At 42.8% G+C, this 5,668-nt stretch overlaps 1 non-coding gene across 1 annotated transcript; it reads right to left on the bottom strand.

The window, feature by feature from the left end:
• Positions 1 to 389: 389 nt before the first annotated feature.
• On the bottom strand, positions 390 to 521 carry LOC127690374 (small nucleolar RNA SNORA17). Its single transcript, XR_007979092.1, has one exon. It is a non-coding gene; the product is annotated as a small nucleolar RNA SNORA17 (small nucleolar RNA).
• Positions 522 to 5,668: the final 5,147 nt, after the last annotated feature.

The following is a 5,668-nucleotide window of genomic DNA, read 5'->3' as shown; positions in this document are numbered from 1 at the left end:
GTGAGAATGCAGGGGGACAATATGAGACGCCCCTTCAGCAGGAAAACTGAGAAAGTAGTTTATCTGTGAAGTGTTTCTTTCTCTTCCATTTTTCCACCACTTACTTGCTCCTCTTAGTGATGCCTGGGGTCTCTGAGAGTCTGGGGTCACCTGAGGAGTGGTCTCAGGAGTGCTATGCCCTGCTTGTGCAGTATGGCACCAGACAGGTGCCATCTTCTCTGCCCATCAAGGCCTGCACAGTGTCTGGCTGTTGGTCATCTCAAGCTAGCTCCCTGCACAGACCCTGTGACACCAGTCTGGTGGTCATCATGGGTGAGCTGTGGGGCCTGTGTGACATTGGACTTGTGGTAATCTCAAATTAGTTTTTTTTTTTTTTTTTAATTTTAGGGAGTGTTAGAGTATTAATCATTCAGATGTTCATAAGTCAGGAAACTAAGCATAGACATAACCTTTCTCCTCTCTGCCACCTCCTGATATGCATGTGACACAGTGGACACACCTACAATGCTTCTAGGGACAGGTTATATGACTTTTTTTTTTTTTAAAAAAAGCACAGCATATTAAAGAGCAGCAAAAAGCAAATCCTGCCCAGTCACAGAAAGCCAAGCAGGATGGGCCACACTGACCACACAGACTGACAAGCCCAGTGTGGGAAGGACTCCAACACAGGGCAGGCTTGAGGACAGTTTCTACCATGAGTGGTTGATGGCTTTTCTTTAGTCTTCCTCATATCACATATAGAAATATATCTTTGAAGAAATATGATTAGGATCTGCAAATAACTCACAGGAGACCGCAATTTGAATTGGGGTCCTCTTTCAGGCTTGCAGATGTTTTGACTCAGAAATGAAATTAAACTGGAGCAAAATATCTGTGTGAAACAATTCCTTCCCACGCTGTAGCCCCTCACATGCACTGAAACGATGAAGGGTCATTTCTCCTCCCAGGGAAATCTAAACACCATTCCTACATCTTTTTTGGAAAGTATGAACACTGAATATCTCATGAAATGAGATTTATGGGACATTTTCCACTAAGGCCAGAGGAACAGGTAGCATGAAAAACATCACTCAAGGAGACTCCTGAGTGAGGCTGGCGGTTAAGGCAGATGGATCTTCAAGGCAATTGTTACCTTTAAAAATGCTTTTTAAAAATAACCTTTCTAACTCCTCAGTATTTGTGATCCAGCACATGCGGCATAATACTTTTGACCACAAAAAGTGGCTGGACCTTACCCACTGTATATGGATGGATACCACAGACATTATGGCTAAATGAAAAAAAAAACAGGTACAATACATTGTACACCCTATAATTGGACTTAAATGAAGTTCAAGTCTGGGCAAAGCTCATTTGTGGAGATTGTGATGGCCAAGGGGTTTCTTGAAATAAGTTAGAGAGAAGGGGTAGGGAGAAGGGGAGAGGGGGAGAAGGGGAAAGAGAGGGAGAGGGTGAGAGGGAGAGAGGAAGAGAGGGAGAGAGGGAGGGAGGAAGAGAGGAAGAGAGGGAGGGAGGGAGAAAGGAAGAGAGGGAGGGAGGGAGAGAGAGAGAGAGGGAGGGAGGGAAGACAACAGTCATGTTTGATGCGATGATGAGACTGCTCTATGTCTTCCTGGAGATCGCTCTGTCCCAAGTGAATAAGATTGTTGGGATGCATTCAAATTAGAAATGAATTCTGTGCATTCATTATTTATGGATTATGCTTGACTTAAGCAAACTAATTCTCATGAAAAGTCTTAACAAAATTCTAACTATGCTTATCCCTTGACAATGCTTTGAGTCTCAGTATGCTAAAAAATTTAAAGTTATCATTTGTAAACATGATTTCTGAAATGCTATTTTTTTTCACCCCTAGAATTTTATTTTTAAAATAGTAAACTACTGACAAATAGAATGTTCGAGCACTCTGTACGCTTATGAACATTGGCATCCTGGACATATAGAAAATGAGAAAATGTAGATTGAAGTGGAAACTTACGGGTTCTTTAGAAAATCTGATGGATGGTGTTTTGCTCGGGCAAACACGTGAAGGAATGTTTAGCTGAAGTGGACACAGGTGAAAGACTAAGTCAGACTTGTGAAGGAACGTTTTGGCTGAAGCAGACACAGGAGAGAGAATTTTCTGCTAAAGCAAGCATCGTGAAAGGACATGTGATAAAGGAATCTTTGTTTAAATACCCATATATTGGTCGCCCTTATGTGGCATGGTTGAGCTGCAATTGTGACTCTATAGAGAGAAACACACCAAAAACCTTCTGGTGGTGTGTTGCAGTTTCTTGCCTGCTTGGTACCTCCTGACTGACCAAAGGAAAACAGGTCATTTTGTTTGCCACAGGGCCTTGAACTGACATTTCCCAATGGCAAGAGGTTACCTCGTATGTCTCTCTTGGACTTGCAATCCTTAGACCAGTGTCTACTTATTCTACAGAGACTATAAGGAGCTCTGAATCTTTTAGCCTTATAATTTCTTTGGAAATGACCAAATTTATCACAATGAAAACATAGGGCATTTTGGTTCCTGATATTTCTAGCTATGGTTTGTCCTATGATATTGGCATTGTACTCCAGAGAGCCAATATCAGTTGTTCCCTTATCCACTCATCTATAGGGGCTCCACGTGCTTTCAATGGTCTGATTACTCTCTTACATTCAGTGTCTGCATTTTCAAAAGCCAAGATTGCTATCAATGACTGTCTGGCTTCAGGGTCTGTTATAGCTCTATCCACAGCTGAACTTAACCTCTATAAGAGCTCTATAAATGCTTCTCCAGAACCCTGTACTATTTTAGTAAATGAGATAGATTTTTCTTCCAGTTCCTTCAACCAAACTCCAAGCTCTTAAAGTAGCAACATGACATTGTTCATTTACACCATCATCAGATTGGTAAATCTACTACCCAGTGGCGGTAGCTGCCATTTCATCAGTCTCCTTAAGCGACATTGCTAACCCCTCATAATCTGCCATTTCCTCTACTTTAGAAGCAAAGTTACCCATAATGCTTAAGGCACCTTGGGCACCACCTGTAAGTTTAATTATTTTCAAGCCTTATCTTTAATGATGGTTCTTAAATGCTTTAACCTCCCTTTTAGCCCACCACCCATCAGAGGTAGTAGAAAAGAAAGGATATGGTGGAAATAGACCTGTTTAGAAAGGTCCTTTGGAGCAACTCCCATCTATGTTTGGAAATTGGCACTTTAGTTCACAAGTTAGCAGGCAGTGCAATCCACTCACTTCAAGGATACACCAGCAGTCCAGTTTGGTAGAGTTGGGAGAGCAAATATGAATCAGCAGTGGTGGCACTACCTAGCAGAGGCAGCCAGGCCTCAGCCTTGGCACAAGTCAGCAGGATGGACAGGGAGGGATGCCAGAAGTTCTTAGCTGTGCCTCTCTCAGGGAAGCGAAGATCAGCTCAGCGAATCCACAACGGTTGCACAGCTAGCTCTATAAGAAAGCCAAGCTCAGTCAGCCCTTGTCACTGTCTGTGGAGTTTTATACTCTTTCCATCCATCACATGGCTGCCACATGTATTGCCTCAGCACATGCCTTTCCACAACATGTGCCTCTGCCTCCACTGACACCACTCTGCCACCAGCCCGAGTCCACCAGAAGTGGTGAGAAACTGCAGCACACCACCAGAAGTTTTTTGGAGCGTTTCTCTCTATGGAGTCCCAACAAATGCAGCTTAACTATGCCATGTAAGGCAGACCAATACATGGGTATTGTTAACAAAGAATCCCTCATCACAGGTCCTTGAACTCAACCTCTGTAGGAGCTGTATAAACGCTTGCTGCAGGACCTTGAGCTGACATTTCCCAATGGCAAGAGGTGACCTCATATGTCTCTTGCTTGCTTGCTAGTAACGTGCTTGCTTTAGTAGAATGTCCTCTCTCCTGTGTCTGCTTCAGCCAAAAACGTTCCTTCATGAGCCTGCCTTAGTCTTTCACCTGTGTCCACTTCAGCTAAACATTCCTTCACGTGTTTGCCCCAGCAAAACACCATCCAACAGACTTTCCAAAGAACCCTTAAGTTTCCGCTTCAGTAGATCTTTTTAATGTGCAGTCTATTTCAGCTTATTTATGCTAGAATTTATCTTTTTAGTTAGGGTTACATACCTGGTAAGTCTGGAGAAAAGACAAAAAGTCTGCCTGTTATAACCAACACTGACCTGCAGTAAAACATTTCTCTGCAATGGGTGTTCTGGAGGGAGAGAAGGAGAGAGAGAGAGAGAGAGAGAGAGAGAGAGAGAGAGAGAGAGTTCCATTCAAATGGGCATTGGAGTAACTGGGTAGGGTCTTCAGGTTCTGCTGAATTGATATTCAGTGCTTGTTCCTAATCTATCTAAAATCAAAAATCAAAGAGGTAAACAAAATTCTTCCCAATGCTGTGTCGATGAAATAATTCACAGAATTCCGAGGGGACAGTGCCAGGCTCCATGGTTCAGTGGATGCCTGCTCTTCTGCTGTGGTCTGCAGTCAGTGACAGGAAGTGAGTCTCAGCATAAACATGACTACTCTACAGATCAGCATGTGGTGCGTCAGGGAGAGAGAAACTCCAGAACAGAAAGGAACCACAGCTTTGTGCTTGTCTTTCAAGTATGAGAGTCAGGGTGTGGCCATCAAAGAAGACAGATGCAGGTGGGTTCAGGCAGCTCAGTTGCTTCTAAGGGATTAACACTAGATTTTGCAGGGGAAAAAAACCTGGTCCAGTGACATGGCTTACACCAAAACAGTATTTGTTACATATATAACTTCTTGTATAGCATGAATTTCATTTTTTTGCCCTAATTCTTTTCCTTCTCTCTGCAATATGCCTTGAGCTAATATTATCGCTATAACTACTATTAGAAAGGTGTGTGTGGTAGAATGCAATCTCTAATAAGTGGATATTAATTAGCCCAGAAGCCCTGAATACCCAAGGCACAAATCGCATAACAAGTAACTCCCAGAAAGAAGTATGGAGAAGGTCCTGATCCTGGAAAGGATTGATCTAACAATGGAGGGGAATATAAGGACAGAGAAAAAAAGGAGGGAGGTGATTGGAGAATGGATGGAGAGAAGAAGATTTATGGGACATATGGGGAGGGGGATCCGGGAAAGGGGAAATCATTTGGAATGTAAACAAAGAATATAGAAAATAAAAATATAAAAAAAAAGAAAGAAAGGTGTGTGTGTGTTCATTTGGAGATTGGAGGTTGATGTCAGGTGTGTGGGTCAATTATTCCACACAATTAATATAGATATAGATATAGATAGAGATAGAGATAGAGATAGAGAGATAGAGAATAGAGAGAGAGATAGAGATAGAGAGATAGAGATAGAGATAGAGAGATAGAGAATAGAGAGAGAGATAGAGATAGAGATAGAGAGATAGAGATAGAGATAGAGAGGGGGGGGAGGGGATTTCTTACAGAACTTGGAGCCCATCACTTTGGATAAACTGGCTGGCCAATGAGCTCCAGGTATCTGCTCATGAATGGAATTTTTAGCACCATTTACAGGTGTGCACCTCCCTGCCCAGTTTTACACGGATTCTGGGCATAGAATTCAGGTTCTCACACTCTCAGGTCAAGCAAATGCTTGAACAACGGAGCCATCTCTCCGCCCTTTAACAGCAGAGCCATCTCCTCAGCCAACATCCCCACCTCGATAGTGACTTGCATGTACCATTT

The sequence above is a fragment of the Apodemus sylvaticus genome, chromosome 7, assembly GCF_947179515.1.
Source record: "Apodemus sylvaticus chromosome 7, mApoSyl1.1, whole genome shotgun sequence".
Classification (NCBI taxonomy): Eukaryota; Metazoa; Chordata; class Mammalia; order Rodentia; family Muridae; genus Apodemus; species Apodemus sylvaticus.
The sequence above is the reverse complement of the archived record's forward strand: the minus strand, read 5'-3'. Positions and strand labels throughout refer to the sequence as shown.